The 20,457-nt window shown below is 32.5% G+C and overlaps 1 pseudogene; it reads right to left on the reverse strand.

Moving 5' to 3' along the window:
* Window positions 1-13,448: 13,448 nt before the first annotated feature.
* LOC144562581 (L-type lectin-domain containing receptor kinase IX.1 pseudogene) lies at window positions 13,449-15,264 on the reverse strand (annotated as a pseudogene).
* Window positions 15,265-20,457: the final 5,193 nt, after the last annotated feature.

The following is a 20,457-nucleotide window of genomic DNA, read 5'->3' on the forward strand; positions in this document are numbered from 1 at the left end:
AAAAACATAAAATTATTATTTCAATATATGCCGTCAATAATAAATTACAGATAGAGCCATTTAAGCATGCATGGAGTTTTTGAGGCTTGACCCAAATTGACTGTTATAAGGTGGCAAGTTGTTCGACGAAATGTTGTAAGGTGTTCGATGAAATGCCCCTTACAACATAGCATTGTCAGATGTAATGCACATCTTGGTTCCATCAGGTGGTATTTTGTTTTTTGTTTGCACATTTAGTGATGTGTTGTGCAAAATATCTCACACTTTGGGTTGCACATGAACTGTTCGATGAAATGCTTCTTAGAACTTAGCATTTCTAGGAACTCACCATGTAACTCAAAAAGTTAAGGTTCGAAATGTAATGCTGTAGGAAAGAAGAAAAGATATGAGACCATTAGAAAGATGGTGCTTGGAGTGAGGTCTCAAGCGCCAGCCTACACAGGCAATGGAATGACAGTACAAGGACTGAGTAAGCATCATAAGATAATTGGATCTATGAATTTAATTAAACAAGTATTCAAGGATTTTCAAACAAAACACTTCTTCGATCAATAGCTCACTATTTGACTAAAATATAAATAATAAAAATGGCAGGGTCCTCCTTGTAATTTTCCACTTGTCTCCTGACAGGGTTGATTAACTGTATTTTTATGATCTTCGATTTGATAATTCTTAATGTTTGTCCTTGATTTTATGTTAAAACTCTAGCTCCAAACCCAAATTTGAGTATAAACTCCAAAACCAGAACTGGCTCAGCACCATTGTTCTTGGTTTGGTTCTAAGTTCTAACACCATGCTGAAAAAGATTTGTCAAAACTGGTCAAATTGGATATTCTTCTAAAATTAGTTGGAACCTATATATTGGAAGTTCATTCATAACATATTAGTTTCATAAAGAATTTCTAATTTTCAAATCTGATATACATATATTGTGATGATGTGATTCACAATTAAATTTTATTTATTATTTTTGAATGGAATATCGAATGACAATTAAAATACATGATCTTAATGCACTTTCACTGTATACAACTAACAACATTCCAACATACAACAATTGTTTTGAATTGATTTCAGAACAATCGTTAAGATTATCAAATCAATATGTCATCAATGGATGCAAATATGTATATGATAAAATATTCATCTTCCATTAATTTTATTAGCACATTCATTTTTCTACATTTCTTTTCAAATGAAATTAAGAATATATTTCGACATCGTCATACAACATAATGAAAAATAAACATATCAAATCTAACTACACTATATGTTAAACTTAACTAAACAAAACTATATGTATATGATCAAACTTAACTAAACAAAACTTCCTATTGATCAATAATGTGATACATTTAGACTAGGCAGCAACCTGAGGAGGAGCAGGATCAACAACAACCTCGACATCAGGAGGAAGAGGACGAACTTCATTATGACCAAAACCTTTCATCGAGAGGTAGTCATAGTACGTAATTACGGTGACCACCACATTGAAGCCAAACATTATATATCCATCCAATAATCCGATAAAACTGTGGCATCGTCGAAGAGTACAAACAAGCAAGATATGCCGCACCCATCAATAATAGCTCAATTGCACAAATCCACATCCATTTCAAAGCCTTAACGTACGGAACGTTCTTGTTCCAATATGACGAACCCAATTGCGCTGCAAGAAGACGTAATGCCCAAAATGGAGACTATAGAGCACAATATCTTTGTTCTCAAATAACTAGATGCAATTGAAATGGATGCAATAATAAAGTTAAAAAAGATCAAGGCAAGTGTAACCCAAAAGGTTCTGCAGATCGGTGCTGACGAATGCTGAGGCACCGGAGCGATGATGATTGCTTCATCATTTAAATCCATTAGCTTGTGATCAACTTTCCTAGAAAGCACAAAGGAGATTCAGAATTTCATATCCATTAGCACGATATTTTTTTAGCCAGTTTAAAAAAATTATATTTGCCTGAAGGAGAATCTATAAGAGAGGTGATTGATTGTAAAAATAAATTTTCTTTTCTTGTTATGAGCAAATTAGAAATGTATGCTATCTATAGACAAATCATTACAAACATTATTTAAATTAAGGAACCTGTTACAGAAAAATATAGAAAAAGCTTTGACAAAAAAATAATAAGATAAGCAATATGAAATTCACTACAAAATGTTAACATTTAAGAGTGCAAAGAACTGTTGGAATATTAATTATTCGGATAATTTAATTAATGAGGGTTTTAAAGGCTACACATGCATAATTTATCTTCTGTACTTCTAATTTCCAACATTCTAGAGCTTGAACTTAAATCTGAAAACGAGGACAATTCATTTTTTATATTATTTAGCAAAATATTTGTTTAGATCCATAGATAAACATTTTGTTCGCTCTTAATAAAAATCGAATTAGATTAAAATAACGAAGTTTGACTCGATATGGATCCTATAATTTGAAAATTCATTTATAGTCTCGTAGCCTCATCAAATTTTACAGGCCCATTATGGACTAATAAGGGTCAACCAATTAAGCCTGTTATGGCCTCTTTCTTCTAGTCTACAATTATCTTAAATCAAAAAAAAAAAAAAAATAGTCTACAATTATCTTAGTATGGCCTCTTTCTTCTAGTCTACAATTAATCCACAATTAACGACCAAAAACCCGTTATGGCCTCAAAACCCTTCTTTTTACGCTGATGTACCACAGAATACCAATGCACAAAATGTATTCCAAGGATGTACGTAAACCGGTGCGGATTGACATCAATCATATGAGGGTCAACTTTTAAACCCTATTTGAATTGACCTCATTAATTTTTAATTTTTTGTTTTTCTATGTTATTTTTTATATATTTGAATGAAATGTTATAAGTAATGTAAATTGACTTCCATTTGCGGTATGAATTTTTTTTTATAATTGATCTTCATTTATATTTGACCTTTATAGTTTGAAGAACTAGCTCTGCCCCTGTATATAAACGACTAAAATTCAGACCAAACAAACATCCTACTCTATTACGTTAGTCCCCACCATAGGATTAGTAGTATCAGAATTTTCAGACCATTGAATTATTGTATCCATCTTAATAAATAGTAAATAAATTCAAAAGAATGTAAAATTTGATTTGCAAGTACATTTTAATGTATCTATCATATTGAATGATTTGTATTGATTGTTTATACTTTAAAAATGTAGGATGTACATAATTTGGTGTCATAAAAAAAAAAGGGAATAATTGAATCTCTCGTCATTGTTAATTTAGCATAACTATGAAATTTATATAGTTCCACATACATATGGTGAGCGCAATTGTTGGATTTGAGTGCTTGTATGTTTCTCTTCGAATTGGATTTGAGTGTTTGTTTGTTTTTCCAAAGCACAGAAGCAATCTTCTAACAAACAGATAAACAACCCTAATAATAAAATAGAAGTAACTTAGAGCATGTTAATTGATCACAAATCTATGGCAGAATTAATTGACGCTTAGAGAACTTGTCAAGCAATTAAATATTTTGATTTGGATTTAAAACAACAATTATATAATACTTGTAAGTACTGAGAATCATATTTTGATTTGGTCGGTCATAATTGGACCCATCTCTTTCTTATGTTATTGTCGGCCCGCTCCTTATTCGCATAACTGCGGCCTGCGGGCATCCTTTATAATTGGAGACAAATCCAACGGAGCAGACGACTCAGAATTAAGCAAACAAACGGACAGGATCGAAACAAAACAGTGTAGATAGACCCTAGAGTCTAGACTACCAAAGTATTTCTAGGTTTAAATATGACCGGCGCCTCCCTTTTGAGTCTTATTCCATTTTATACCTTCCTCTATAATTGCTGGGTTTCCTAGATAAGAAAATTGATCCTTTTATATCTGATCAGACGAGAAGAGCGGCCATTTTTTTTAATACCCAAAAAAAAAAAAAAATATTAAAAATAACCTCTGTTTTGGATTTTTTTCATATATGCCCCGACCGCCTGAAAACGGGGCGGGCCAAAATTTTAGCAAACCGCCCATTGTATGGGCGCTTCATGCCATTACCAAACCGCCCATATAATGGGCGGTCCACTTTTTCTTTTCTTTTTTTTTCTTTTTTTTAAGTTTTGTTTTTTTTTAAACAGAAATTTTTTTATTTTTTTTATTTTTTGTATTGAAATATTAGAAATATTGAATATATTTTTTTAAAAATAGATGAAATACAATATAATTTAATTTATTAGAAAGACTACAACAAATAACCCAGATCAATATTTTTCAGGCCGGATTTTTCGCGGCTGTAAGAAAAATTAATATATTTCTTTATGTGTTATTGGACAAAAATAAAAATGCTTAGATTCCGAGTAATTGATCCCGGTTCAAAAGTTACTTCTATGTAATCTAGAAAATATTATAATCCTTCTAGGACATTTAATTTATAAAAAGTTGTATCTATTTTTGAAAAAAAATAAAAACTTTAAGTTATTTAATAATTGTTATTCAAAAAGAATTCTCAAAATAGATACAACTTTTTATAAATTAAATGTACTAGAAGGATTATAATATTTTTTAGATTACATAGAAGTGACTTTTGAACCGGGATCAATAACTCGGAATCTAAGCATTTTTATTTTTGTCCAATAACACATAAAGAAATATATTAATTTTTCTTACAGCCGAGAAAAATCTGGCCTGAAAAATATTGATCCGGGTTATTTGTTGCAGTCTTTCTAATAAATCAAATTATATTGTATTTTATCTATTTTTAAAGAAATATATTCAACATTTCTAATATTTCAATACCAAAAATAAAAAATAAAGAAATTTTTGTTTAAAAAAAAAAAAAAAAAAATTAGAACCCCAAACCGCCCAAACCTGGGGCGGTTCATTTTTTTTTTTTTTGAAAGTTTTTTTTAAACAGAAATTTTTTTATTTTTTTTATTTTTTGTATTGAAATATTAGAAATGTTGAATATATTTTTTTAAAAATAGATGAAATACAATATAATTTGATTTATTAGAAAGACTGCAACAAATAACCCGAATCAATATTTTTCAGGACGGATTTTTCGCGGCTGTAAAAAAAATTAATATATTTCTTTATGTGTTATTGGACAAAAATAAAAATGCTTAGATTCCGAGTTATTGATCCCGGTTCAAAAGTCACTTCTATGTAATCTAAAAAATATTATAATCCTTCTATTACATTTAATTTATAAAAAGTTGTATCTATTTTGAGAATTCTTTTTGAATAACAATTATTAAATAACTTAAAGTTTTTATTTTTTTTCAAAAATAGATACAACTTTTTATAAATTAAATGTCCTAGAAGGATTATAATATTTTCTAGATTACATAGAAGTAACTTTTGAACCGGGATCAATTACTCGGAATCTAAACATTTTTATTTTTGTCCAATAACACATAAAGAAATATATTAATTTTTCTTACAGCCGCGAAAAATTCAGCCTGAAAAATATTGATCCGGGTTATTTGTTGTAGTCTTTCTAATAAATTAAATTATATTGTATTTCATCTATTTTTAAAGAAATATATTCAATATTTCTAATATTTCAATACAAAAAATAAAAAAATTTCTGTTTAAAAAAAACAAAACTTAAAAAAAAAAAAGAAAAAAAAAAAAAGTGGACCGCCCATTCTATGGGCGGTTTGGTAATGGCATGAAGCGCCCATACAATGGGCGGTTTGCTAAAATTTTGGCCCGCCCCGTTTCCAGGCGGTCAGGGCATATATGAAAAAAATCTAAAACAGAGGTTATTTTTAATATTTTTCTTTTTTTTTGGGGTATTAAAAAAAATGGCCGCGAGAAGAGAGCTCAAAGAAAAGAAATTTGGCATCTTATCTCCATGAAAGGATTCGACGAGAAGAGAGACAAAAAGGTATGCCACAATTCCTCTATTTTTTTTCTTCTTCCCCATTTTTGAGTTTGCTTTTAATAGCAATTGATTGTTCCGCCACAAAAGCAGTAAGAACGAGCTAAAGAGCCTTACTCGTGAAAATATGCTCTGAATACGAGGGTTTTGATTTCTCCCTCTCCAAATGTTGGATTGTGTCAAATGTATCCTTTTAGTTTTTGAAAATATTAACACAGTCATATGGTCATTTTAGCAGTCAATTGCATATAAAATTTCTAAATTTGCAGTCCAAATAAGAAAAGCCTAAGTAGATATGTTCTTTTATTACTCCTTAATCTAAATTTAAAGAGGAACTTTACCTTTGATCCTGAAGTTTGGTTGTCTCCAGCACTAACTCAAGCCTAATTAAGCTTCAAATTTTCCATAATTACAAGTGCTCGTTGGTAACAAAAAAATAATGAACTGAAATTTAAAGAGCACAAATCCGTCTAAATTGCTTTTATCCACATGTATGTATTATCAAAAGGTTCTGTTGTTTGTATCGTCCCACAAATACTATTTGCGAATTGTCCCGCAGATACTATTTGCGAATTGTCCGGCAGATACTATTTGCGAATTGTCCCGCAGATACTATTTGCTAATTGTCCCGCAGATACTATTTGCGAATTGTCCCGCAATCGCAAATACTACTTACGAATTGTTTCAAGTACTACTTTCGCATTGTCCTGCAAATGCTTTTATTTAACTGTACATATTGTACGAATAGTCTGGAAGACGACTTCCTACAGTAACTAATTAACAGATAAACTTCAGTGAATGTAGTTAGTTCTTTAATGGGAAGTACCAAAACAAACAAAAAATCATCACTCTGTTTATTGTTCGTTGATTAATTATTGGAAAGGCCAAGAGTATTTATGAAGGCTTAAAATTTCAGACCCAAGTGTATATCATAGTCGACCGTTATCTTGTGATTGTAACCCTAATGACTGTTGAATCAATGAATATTGTGATTGTAACCCTCATTAGCTGCAAATAGTTAATCAATTATTGTTAATGTGAGCAACCCTATTCTTTCAGAGGAAAAGACTGAAAACTGGAAGAGTTGCTTTAGGTTGAACTTCAATTTGGCATGAATGGTCTAGGAAAGGTAAGAAATGCTGCTCAAGTTGGTCATAATTTGAATTTATCATGATACCCTATCCTTATGTTTACAAGTTCTCCAAGTGTTACCAAAATAAAGATCAAATTAAATATTTTGAAGAATTTGACCATTTGTGCGAATAACAATGCAGATTTCACCAAATATGAAAAGGCGGCCGGACTGTAAAGAATGCCCATAAATCCTAACCCTAAACCCAAACCAGATTAATTTTTTTTTCCCCAATCCAGATTAATTTTTCCTTTTTCTCTTCTCCAATGTTTAATAAACAAAGGAAAAAAAACTAAACCCTAAACCACAATCTACATTCCTTTATAGCTGCATAATACCTAAATAATAGCTGAATCTCTTTTATTGCTTGTTATTCCGACGAAAGGATGAGAAAGTTAAAATTCTGGTTTGATGGTGGTGTTTGATTGGCCTATTCAATTGAATCTGATCGTACTTTGTTCGATAATTCTGGTCGCTTCAAGTTTCAAGTAAAAATTTGAATTGTGTCTTCTACTCGGTTTCATTTAAGGTATAACCAAATTACTTTGTGACATAAATTTTGATTTATAATTTGCAATTTTTAGTAGATAAAAAATATTTTCTATTTCAACTGCCTACGAAATATAAATATATATTAATTTTGAAATATTAAAGAAAGTTTGAGATACTTAGATTTATTTACCGATTGCGTAAAAATTGATTCTTGGAATTGAAGTCATCCTGCCTCGTAAATTTGTTGTCCCATGCACCTTGCGGTTTTAACTTGGACCCATTCCATATGACGAAATAATGATGTCACTGACCATTCGTGCTAGATTTCCAGACTATACTATCATTTCATTTATCTGTGAACATGACCATATACTTATATAAAGATCAATTTTAGTTATTGGATTAACTGATTTGAAATAAATTAATTATGGTAAAACTATCTGATGCAAGTATATTTTTGCTATTTTGTTTTTATAAACACCATTTAAGAGAACTAGATTGTTAAATAACTGACACTGAGCTTTTAGTTGGACTTTGTTATTTTAACCATCTATTCGTTGGAATGTAGGTTAAAACACGTTGATGGATGTGAAAAATAATGGCATGATTACACTTCAGCGTGCTGGGACACAAGGTGTGACAGAAATATGGATGTTTTGGCAAATTCGTTTTCTCGTAACAAGTCCTTGTATATGATTTATTGTAATATTATTTATATGTTACTAGTACAGCTAGCATTACCATGGAAAATAGACTCATGATTGTAGATAGAATATATAGTTTGTATTACGTTCCAACTTGCAACCCTTTTTTGTATCAAAATTCCTTCCTCGGAATATAGTTTGTATTTGTTTTCTCTAATCAAGGAATTTTGGGTATTACCAAGAGACCATTGTCGACGGATTATATTATGGTTACAATAATACTGCTATAATTTACCTTTTGCTTCGATGGTGATACCCAACCCCCTTATACTAGTAGTGTTTGCTTAGTAATTTTAATCACAATTGGTGTTAGGATAGTAGCTGCATAAAAACATGCTATGTAAGTATTAAAAATATGTGATAAATGTGTCATGTCAAAGTTATAATTTGTATTATAAACATCGCATGAAAAAACATGTGTGGTGGTGATACGAGAGAATTCTGATAGTCTGGTAAAACAAAATATGCCAACTCAGAGATAAACCAAAATCCTAACCCCTAGACAAGAAAACTTAGACCTTGAAAGAGGGTTTCAGAGACAAACAAGATAAGAGAAAAGAGTAAGCATGTACTAGAATACTGCAAAAATAAATTGAAGTTTATTCTAATTATTTTCTAAGAGTAAAAGTAGAGTGTTCTTAAGCTCACAAAGTCTTTGTTGAGCATCTGATGAATCCAAACCATTATACCCACGACTCAAATCTATTTAAAATATAGTTGTTGTATTTGAATAGAGCAATGTGCCAAACCAAACAAAAAAAAATTTGTACAATATCCTGCCACAATGTACCAAACCAATTTTATTTAGATTTTTTTAAAGAGCAACACTAATTATTATCTGAATCAAGAAAGCAGTTTTCATTGTGATTTACTTGTATGTTAACAGGAAATTGTACCTACCCGGGGCTAGCTAATTAAGCAACAGGGGGGCATTGAGAGGATGATGAACCTTTTTGTAAATGGGGCACAACTGGTACTATGTTGAAGGAGACTGGATGTGTTGTTTTTTGTGGGACTGAAAATAATGGGAAGTAAAGCAGAGAGAGGATTAAAGAAAGAATTTCAATGTACTGTAGAAAGGTTCTTCAACAGACTCACTTTGTTTTGATCCAATTATATGCAGAAGAAAGCATATTTTTTCAGACATGTAAAATACTTATTTGCTTTATATATAAGATAGGTTCTTTTCTAGTTCTTTTCCTTGTTTCTCCATTTCTACCGTACCGTTTCATTTCCTTGCCATCTATAAAAACTAATTAATCTACGTATGCTACATGGTGTTAACTGTTAACTCTCAGTAAAGATTTTTTACAATAATCAATTGTCATTAATTTATGTAGACTAGCTGAGAAATTTTTCTGAACACAAATATAAAAATACAATCCAATATATCTTTCATGAAATAATTAATAATGCCACAAGTTATCTGGAGAATAATCATTATAATAAATATAAACAAAACAAATTTATAAAAAAAATGAATTTATTTTTTGAATTATATCTGAATTATTTTTGAATTACAATTTTTTAACTACACCAGATCTAGTGTAATAAAATGCGATTTTTGAATTACAATTAGAAATCGCATAAAAATTGTGAATCGGATCCAAATACATTTATTAATAAAAATGTGAATCGGATCCTTTTTAAATGAAATCCCAATCTAACATCTCATTCATACTTGTGCCCAGTTGAGTGACTTCCCTTATTGTTTCCAGTTTCTTATATAGGCTCTAGTCCGCCTTTTTTTTTTTTTTTTGTTTCCAGTTTCTTATATTGGTTTCCCTTATTGCGCGATTGAAAATTCCGTACTAGCGGGACTAAACAAAAAGTATAAACCAGACGAAGCTTTCAGTTCACGCAATTTCTTTCTAAAGGTTAAAGGTTCAATATTTAATTAGGGTAATTATAATATCCCCACCTATCCATCCTCCATTTCATCCTCCAACTAACTTTCTATTTTAACTATAACTATAACTACTATTTCTAACAACCTTTATTTCTTTCATCTTTCTCTTCCACCTCTATTTTCCTTTTTCACCTCCATCTTCTTCTCCCACCTCCGCCTCCGCCTCCGCCTCCCTCTCCCACCTCCGCCTCCCACCTCCCTCTCTCACCTTCACCTCACCTCCGCCTCTACCTCCCTCTCCCATCTCGAAATGATAAATACAATAAGTTCCCTCCCTCTTACACTTTCACCTCGGTTTTTTTCCTCTATGCCTGCTGCTCCTGCTCTAGCGAACATTCTGCCGGAGATCATCCGTCACTCCATCCCAATTAAGCACGCCTCTGCCAGGAATGAATACTTCAATGTGTATGAATGAATACTTCAATGTGTTTGAATGAATACTAGAGCACGTCTCTACCGGGTCAGATCCGTCACTGTCGATCGTATCAAAATAATTTTGTATATGTATATGCAATTAATCTTTTTTCATGTTTATGTTCCCCTTCCTCATGAAGTAGCGAGTTTTGCAAAGAACAAAGCTTTATTAATGGTGAATTTGGCCACTGCGTATTAAATAAATGACATAAAAACAAATTTTGAAAAAAAATAGAGATATATGAATGAATACTTGATGTCTTAGATATGAATACTTCAATGTGTATAAATGAATACTTAATATCTTATGTATGAATACTTGCGTGACAAGATATTAATATTTGTGCAACAGACAACTCGAAACTATGTCATCATGGATCTCATTTGAAAGATAAAATTGTGTAGAAAATGTTCGTGGTTTTAGATTTGCAAAATTCTTCCCAGATCGTCAAAAATATTGGTTAGATTGAACGGAGAAAAAAAAACCCACCTCTAAAAACATGTAAAAAATGGATGAGTGATGTATCCAGTTTTTATATTTACACTTACACGATGAGGATTAATACTTTCTCGATAAGAGATGAATACTTGTGCAACGGATAACTCGAAAGTATGTCATCATGGATCTCATTTGAAAGATAAAATTGTGTAGAAAACATTCGTGGTTTTAGATTTGCAAAATTCCTCATAGATCGTCAGAAATATTGGTTATATTGAACGGAGAAAAAAAACCACCTCTAAAAACGTGTAAAGGAGGATGAGTGATGTGTCCAGTTTCTATATTTGCACTTGCACGATGAGGATGAATACTTTCTCGATAAGGATGAATACTTGTATAACGGACAACTCGAAAGTATATCATCATGGATCTCATTTTAAAGATAAAATTATGTCAAAAATATTTGTGGTTTTAGATTTGCAAAATTCCTCACCAATCGTCAGAAATATTGATTAGATTGAACGAAAAAAAAAATCCCACTTCTAAAAACATGTCCAGTTTTTTTAAAAAAAATACTTGATATATTAGGTATGAATACTTGATGTGTTATATATGAATACTTGATGCATTATATATGAATACTTGCGCGCGCCAGTTGTAAAATCTTTCAAATATTATGTGGTCCCCAAATAGTAAGTGGTCCCCCTAGGTAGTTAGTAGTTATTGAAGTAGTTAATGACTGGGGGGTGAAATGGGGGATTGTTATGAGGGGATAGCTAGATGCTCCCATTTAATTAATTGTTTTTGAGGCGGTTCGTTTCACACGGTTTGAATTTACAAAATCAATTACATAGGCCATGCTGTTGGACTGTGGGCTTTTCATTTTATCTCTATTTATTAATAGAAATGAGCCTAATGTCCAATATGGATATTTAATAAAAAACAGTACTCTAATTAAACTGTGATTTCTGCCACACTGCTGGATTTTGATTACCGTTTACCCAATTTGCAGATAGTATTTTGATCATTTTACGTGCTCAATCCGCATATGTAACTTCATATATGCGGTATGCGTTGGTCTTCAGTATACCACATAAAAACCGCATTTAACAACATTGACTGAATATTTTTCGAATTATTCATTTATCACTTTGGTCCTTACCGAAGATTCCTTCAATTTTCACGAATAAACGAAGTATACATTACAGGACACATTTGGTCTAAACTTTTTCAACTTTCGAGCCAATCAAAACTAATATTTCAATCTGTGGCATTTCCAAGCACATTTTTCTCAGAGAAAAATGGGCCGTTTTGGGCTTAAACATAACTTTTATTTTTTTGCTGGATGTATCATTGATTGGCGGGCCCAGTGTTGTCAGGTTGAATGGAAAGAAAAGGAAGATCACTCACTACAGGCCTGGTCCATAATACCCTTCACGCGAAATAGGTTTATAGTTGCTCATATTTAGATTGAGGGGGTTAAAATGCATCCTTCTTTTTGTGCTTCTAACGTGCATTCTTCTATTATATTTTCATTTTCAAAGTTTAAATAGTTGATTCGAAACTTCCAACGTGTTTTTCATATTAAAATGTGCATGGAGACCAAATTTTATATTTTTTGAAATTATTTTACTATTTTTTCAGAATTTTTGAAAATCAGTACTTTGTTGAATTTTTTTATTATTGTTTAGTTTAATAAAAAAATTCTAAAAAAAATAGTAAAAAATTTTCAAAAAATATAAAATTTGGTCTCCAAGCATATTTTAATATGAAGAATACGTTGGAAGATTCGAATCGACTATTTGAACTTTAAAAATGAAGATATGAGTAGAGAATGCACGTTAGGGATTACATTTTAACCCTCCTCATTTGAATTTTAGACCACAGTCCGTCAGTCCCTACGACTGTTTACTCTGTTTGATCCGAACTGGAGCTTTGAGGAGAGAGGGGGAATGGAACAGTCCCCTGGAGAAGAAGGAAAGCAAATAAATAGGCCGTTGAGAGGAAGAGAGTTGGTTGCGCTGCAGACAACTATTTCTCCAATCTAAATTTTCCAGTATGTCGTACTTAAAAATAAAAATTCAATAAAATTTCAATACAGAGATTATTAAAAAATTTAAACCACAGAGGTGGCTCATCACCATTTGAGTTGCATAAAGATCTGTCCTGAAAAGACTTTTTTTATGTGTACATCCGATCAAGCATTCACAAGCAGTCAAGCAGCACAACGCAATGTAGAACGACTTTTGATTCAATATTACAAATAACATACATACGAGCATATATTGCTTACAATATAATACAAGAGAAAAGCAGTACCAACATAACATTAAAAAAACACCAAAATGAACACAAACCTTGCAATAGGGAAAACAAAACAAAAAAAACAAAAGCAAAAGGCAATTCTGTAGCACACAATTTTTGCATTACAAAATAGAAAGGAAATTTTGTCTGAAAATTCATTATATTCAATTAGGTTGTATTGGCTTACTTTTGAGTTTTGACAACCCCAGAAGAATCAGAAGATTCGGCAATAGCTGAGTTGGTTGAAGTAGCCATACAAGGGATAGTAGGATACGTTGTAGCAGCATACATTTCCAGTGGCATTTTTGGAGGAAGAATTGGCAAAGGAGATTGAAACTGCAAAACACTCATTGCTTGTCTAATAGATGGTCGTAAGGATTTTTCAAGGTATGAGCACCATAAACCCACAACCATGAAGCGCTCAATTTCTTCTCTTTCAAAATCACCATTCAGCCTAGCATCAACAGCTTCCAGTAATGCATTTTGCCCGTACAAATCCCAAACCCATTCAACTAAATTCACCATCTTAAGATCCTGTTGAGGCACTATAGGCATCCTTCCACATACAATCTCCAACAAGACAACTCCAAAACTGAAAACATCAGACTGGGTACTGGGATATGCTGTGCCGAGGACACACTCTGGTGCCATATAACCCCTGGTGCCAGCAACATTCGTTGTTTCAAGATCTTGGTGGTGATCAGCAAGTCTAGCTAGCCCAAAATCACCGAGCTTAGCATTGAAGGAAGAATCTAGCATTATATTGCTTGGCTTGATATCTCTATGCACTACACATTGTTCCCACTCCTCATGGAGATAGAGAATGGCCGAGCCTAACCCTAGTGCTATATTTTGTCTAGTTGGCCAAGTTAGAAGAATTTTTTTACTATAGAGGTGCTTGTCAAGGCTTCCATTACGCATCAATTCATAAACCAACAAAAGTTCTCCATGATCGTGGCACCAACCGACAAGTTGAACCAAATTTCGGTGCCTTAGTTGGCTTATAATCTTGACCTCTGCTATGTACTCCTTTTTTCCTTGCTTCGAATTCTTTGATACTCTCTTAACAGCGACTTGAATGTTTTCATCCTTTAAAACCCCTCTATAGACTGATCCAAATGCCCCTTCTCCAAGCTTGTTATTCTCGGAAAAGCCATTTGTTGCATCAACAAGTTCACTATAGGTAAACTTCTTGGGTCCTCTCCCCTTTTCAAACTCGTAATCAATTGTTTCACCAACAGCTACTTCTGTTACTCTGTGATTGCTGATTGACCTCTTTCGTTTGAGGCAATATACCACGAACCCTACTGAAAACAACATGAGAAATACGCATGCGACTATTCCACCTATGATCGGCAGACTTATCACACCATTAGCTTTAGACGGAGATGAACTGGACGGAGGTGGACTGGAAGCATTCAGGTCCAACTCTGAGGTTGAATTAAAAGACCAGGAGAAGATCTGATGAAGCTCAAAATATTTTCCAGTGCCTGCTGAGAAACCAATTGTTGCTCTATTTGGCAGTACCTTGCTTATATCTACTGTTGCATCGACGTGGAATATGGTGTTCGGTTCGGCATCCCTCCAGAGTTTAAGACTTAAAAGTTTTAGCCCACTGTTGTATTCAATCTGTGCAGTCATCCTCGAATCAACAAAACTGCATTCATCCATGAACGTGATATTAGTTGAATATACCATGCTGATGTCAATACTCAATACCAATGTGGCAATCACTTTTACCAATTCTACACGGATCTAAGACATTACAGAAGGTATCAAATTCCACTGCAATAATCTTATTAGATGCATCCGTAGCAGTAGCGCTTTCAAAAAGGCCAAAATATCCACCTATCATATTAGCATTTGGAGGTATAGCTGGGTACGGAGCGAGGAAGAAAGTGAAGCCATCAGCAGTGTAATTGCTTGTGCTCATGCTTTTCATGAGAAAAGAGAACTTGGTTGTAAAGTTGGCTACCTCTCCATTGTTTTCGTTCCACATGAGCACCGGCTGATTGTACATTGCTCTACCCATACTATAATTGAGGCTGTCGCCAATTTTTTCTTTGGTCAAGCTGATATGATCATTATTGTAGTATGAATCGGATTGATAGGTGATATTGGGGTTGGGGTCTGTAAAAGTGAAGTTGAAAGAAATCGAATTACCATATGGTATCAGTAGAGATAATAAGCTTGTGGAAAATGCGAATAATATTAGGGTTCTTGAGCTGATAGGATGTATTGCCATCAATTGTTGGATGGAAAGTTAATTCGGGAGCTTATTTGTATTCCTGTGTTGTTTATGGGATTATAATTTGCAAAAGGAGCTGATACAAAAGAGCTATATATGAGTAGCTTCTTCCACAACTACAATAATGGTTGCCCCGTAATAGAAGAATGGCTCAATGGGTAGTTGACTTTGACTTCTTCGATATATATTTATTTTATTAGGCAATTTGCCTACTTCTCAAAAACGGCATTTTTCTATTCAATAATTGAGCTCGACTTCTTCAATAATATTGTAAGTATTCTAGGCAAGTATGCTGCACGCAAGCTAAATGTATTCCGGAACAACCAAGTAGTGTTTGAGCTACAGATACAAGCTCAAAACTCTTTATGAGCTCAAACTAATTCGGGTTCAAATTTAGATTTTTTTTAATGAATCCTGTTTGAGTTTAGGTTACAATAATCAAACTCGACTCATTTACACTTGCAGTCTTACACAATTAAATGTAAATAACTCTTATACAATATAGTGATGTCAGACAATTTATCGTGTTTTTTTTAGATAATGAAAGTATTTTTTTTATTATTACAAACTCGATTCCTACTGTTTACTCAAAAAAAAAAAAAAAAAAAAAACTCGATGCCTACTGTTTCTTCATTTCCAGTAAGGAAACGGCCGTAAGTGACAGAAAGAGCTGGAAATGAATTATTGGTGCTAACCAATAGACTAAATAGTAAATAATTTGGTTTCGACCTCGACTTGTTCATTAGATATATATCGTCTACCTGACAGAAGCAGTGCATGCCAGCATGATGAACTAAAAAAAGAAAAAAACATATTCATGATAAAATATGAAAAAGACATAGTTTCTCTAATTTATTTATCCATCCTGTGATGTTGAAGCAACTGTGTCCGCGAGGAGGTAGGGGGACTTGAATAGAAATTTCTTCCTTTGTATATATTGGTATATTTTTGAGGAGATTCGATTGGTAAGAGTAAGGATGTCAACGGCTTAATTAAGGATCGGGTGAAAGTAATTTCATACATGTATCCGTTACAAATTGTTCTTGCTTATATTCTATCTTTATCCGTTAAAAATATATATTATCTGTAACCTACCCTTATTCATTATGATTGTCAGATAAAAAAACGGTAGCAAATAAATAACTGGTAATACTAATATAATAATAATTTTTATTATTTATTAAATACAACATTAAAACATGTATATTTATTTTACACATGTATAGTACTTTGTTGAAAAAAAAATCGGATTATACTAAGCACAAGTAAATCAATTAAAACACTCTTTTCAATGCTTATTAATATATATAATATATGAGGAGGGTTCAAATGCACCAAATACTCTCTATCTTTCAAATCTTTTTTCTCTATTTTCAAAGTCCGAATAGTCAATCCGAACCATTAGATGCGATCTATATATTAAGATGTGCTTGGAGGCCAAATTTTACATTTTTTGAAATTTTTTTACTATTTATTAAACCACTTTGAAAATCGCTGATCCAATGGTCCAGAAAATGTAAAATCAGCGATTTTCAAAGTGGCTTAATAAATAGTAAAAAAATTCCCAAAAATATAAAATTTGGTCTCCAAGCACATCTTAATATATAGATCGCATCTAACGGTTTGGATTGACTATTCGGACTTTGAAAACGGAGAAAAAGGATTTGAAAGATAGGGTGCATTTGAACCCTCCTCATAATATATATAATTTTTTTTATAATTACCCGATCAGATAACATATACAAAATATATTTTATTTGTATCCTTACTCGTTTAGATAATAATTTGTTTTTTACCCGTATCAAATAAGTTTACAAAAAAAAATATATATATGCGTATCGTCTTATTGAATACGGTACAGATTAGATAAACGGATAAAAAGATACTATTAACACCCCTAGATAAGAGAGACAAAGAGAAGAACTTTTCATTTTTATTCAGCGGAGAGGAGTTAACAACATTAATAATTAATTAATGCAATTTTGATGAAAGTTTAAAAAGGTTTCAGACAGTGTTCAGTTCAAAGCCATTCGGATAAGCTCTGAACCCAGGGACCGATGTATATTTTTTGAAGAAATAACAGCGCGACCCAACTTTGTCGCTCTTCAGACTTATTTGTGTTGATTTTCTTAACAAATAATGGAAGTTTCTTTTATTATTACAAACTCGTAGTATCTCTAGTATTTAGGAAAAAATGTGTTGTGAATTGCTATGCTGTGATTAACACGCTATTTTTGTTATGTGTTGTGTCATGTTGTGATCAAGTTAATTTTTTACGTGTTGTGTCGCACAGTGACTAAATTGTTTTTTATTTTTATTTTTTTTCCTAACCTACTGTGACTAAAATGTCGAGAGATGATCATAGTACGTAAATAGTTACGCCATGTGAGTCACGTCATATCCAAACGTGTCGTGATCAAACGTGACTTGCGTGACAATTTGATCGTAATTTAGAGTAGTTTATTCAAGATTCACAATGTTATCAAGATCTAACGGTACGTCCTAATTAGACGTGACTCACACGATCATGTATTGTGCCGTGCTAATTTTTCAAAATATGATCATGAAACGCAAATAGTCATGGCATACAACACATGAATCACGACACATAACCGATACACGCATGTATCGTTCCGTTTCGTACTGTAACCGTACCGTTCCATAACAGAGTCAGTTCTGTCATGCCATTTTTCCCACTCTAGCTACCAGTTGCTCCATAAGACAAATATAATAACGTAACTTATGGAACTGACAAGATTCTTGTATTAATTTAAAAGCCAAGCCCACGGATTTCTAAAAGTCCAGCCCACGGTTTCAGATTCTTATCATATTGATTTACAATTCCACGGAAAAGTAGTTGGCTCCTATGAAAATAATTAAAAGAGAGAGTCGCAAACCACGATGCCTCCCAACCACATAGTCCGCATCGATCCTATCCATTAACGCATTGTTTGAATTTAAATCTGAACCATTAGATCAGAATTCGACATGACAATGTGGTAAATAGATTTCTTTCAACAGTTAGTCTAGATTTATGATTAGACTAATTAAAATCTCAGAAATACTAGAGAAAGAGAAGCTTAATGAAACTGTAACTAGCTGTGCTGATTCAACTATTATTACAGCTGGTACCACAGCTGATTTGCATCAATGATACAGCTCGTATGTACCAATGATAGCTGGCACATATTCTATTTATTTTGTTTCCTTTGCTTAAAATATATTTCCTTTTATTTTATTTCCTTTATTTGAGAAAGGTTCTGTATATAAGATTACATTGTATCCCTGTAAATGTTAAGAAAACAGAATATAAATTATTCTAAAATCTCTTTTTCCTTTTATTTTATTTCCTTTATTTGAGAAAGGTTCTGTATATAAGATTACATTGTATCCCTGTAAATGTTAAGAAAACAGAATATAAATTATTCTACAATACATTTGCAACAAATGCCAGTTTCTTTTTTCTTTAGTTCTTGATTTCTCATAAAGAGTTCCTCTAAACATAGGTTTTAATTATGTGCTAAACAAGGTCAAAATATAACTGTACGGGGCCCCACAATGGCCTCAATTTCCATCATAATGGAACGCCACACACAGCACTGGACACTCCAGTTTCTGTCTCATTCGACAGAAATTCTTCTGTCCAAGGTTCTTTCTCTCCTCTCTAGAGGTGCTATCGGGTCGGGTCGGATCCGGGTACTATTATATTTGGACCCGGACCCTAAAAGTGTTCGGGTCCAAATTTCGATCCATATACTTATTTGTTTCAAATCGGGTCGGGTCCGGATCCGGATACCTATCTACCCGTAGATATTTCGGGTCCAGTCTTTCGGTTCTGGGTAGATAGATATCCGTAACTTGTTTGTGGATTATCGGGTCCGGTTCGGATACGGGGCGGTTCCGGATCCAGAGCGGGTATAGGTCACAACTCCAAAGTATTCGAGAAATTATTTACATTTAAATATAATTATAATTTCTTAAACATCTCATATAATAAATCATTACAATATAAATTAAAAACTACTGCAAAATAAAAATTATACTATTAATCATGTTTATAAATAATAAAATATATCATGCTACATAGCAAAATAAAAATAATAACTCTAAATTATTAGTTTGTTGTTGGTTGTTTGGAGTACTCGTGGTGTAACAAAAAATATTGAATTCAGTTTTTTGTTAATAGCTTTTGAATTCAGGAGGATGGAGGAGATATAATTTTTAGAAAGTAAAATATTAGAGATGATGATTTCCTTTTTTATAATTAAAAAAAATCTATGAATTGAATGTAATAGAAGAAAAAAGGTATAAAATAAGCTGGTTATGGAAGAATAAATTTGACAATCATGTGTCAGGTGTCACATGTGTATAATATAGAACAAAAATTAAAGGGCGTAATTAAAGGGATAGTTAAGGATGTAATTAAAGGGTAGTGTAAAACAGTAGCATAAATTTGGTTAAGTTTTATCAAATTATAGCTCAGCTGAAATATATTATCTAACACAAAAACTTGATGCAGAATTATTAATATATATTTTATCGGGTATTTATACGGGTATCGGGTCGGGTCCAGTTATGGGTCGGATAATTAAATGATACCCATATCCTACCCATTACAGTATCGGTTCCGGTTCGGATCCGGATCGGATATTAAATTATTAATTTTGTACCCATACCCATAATTTAATCGGTTATATTTTTTAAACCATACCCTATCCAAATTAATCGGATCCGGGTCGGATCCGGTTCGGTTCCGGATCGGATCCGGGTAATCGGGTAAAAGTAGCACCTCTACTCCTCTCATGCTTATTCCAGACGGCACTGAAAATCTACCGAAATAAAAGGAAAATAAGATTTAGCAAAGGAAATTACATGCATAAAAGATGTCAGTCATATATAATTTGACGGTTCCTCATTAGTTCTAAGTTCCTCATATTTAAGAAA

This window comes from Carex rostrata, chromosome 1 (genome assembly GCF_964058835.1).
Source record: "Carex rostrata chromosome 1, lpCarRost1.2, whole genome shotgun sequence".
Lineage (NCBI taxonomy): Eukaryota > Viridiplantae > Streptophyta > Magnoliopsida > Poales > Cyperaceae > Carex > Carex rostrata.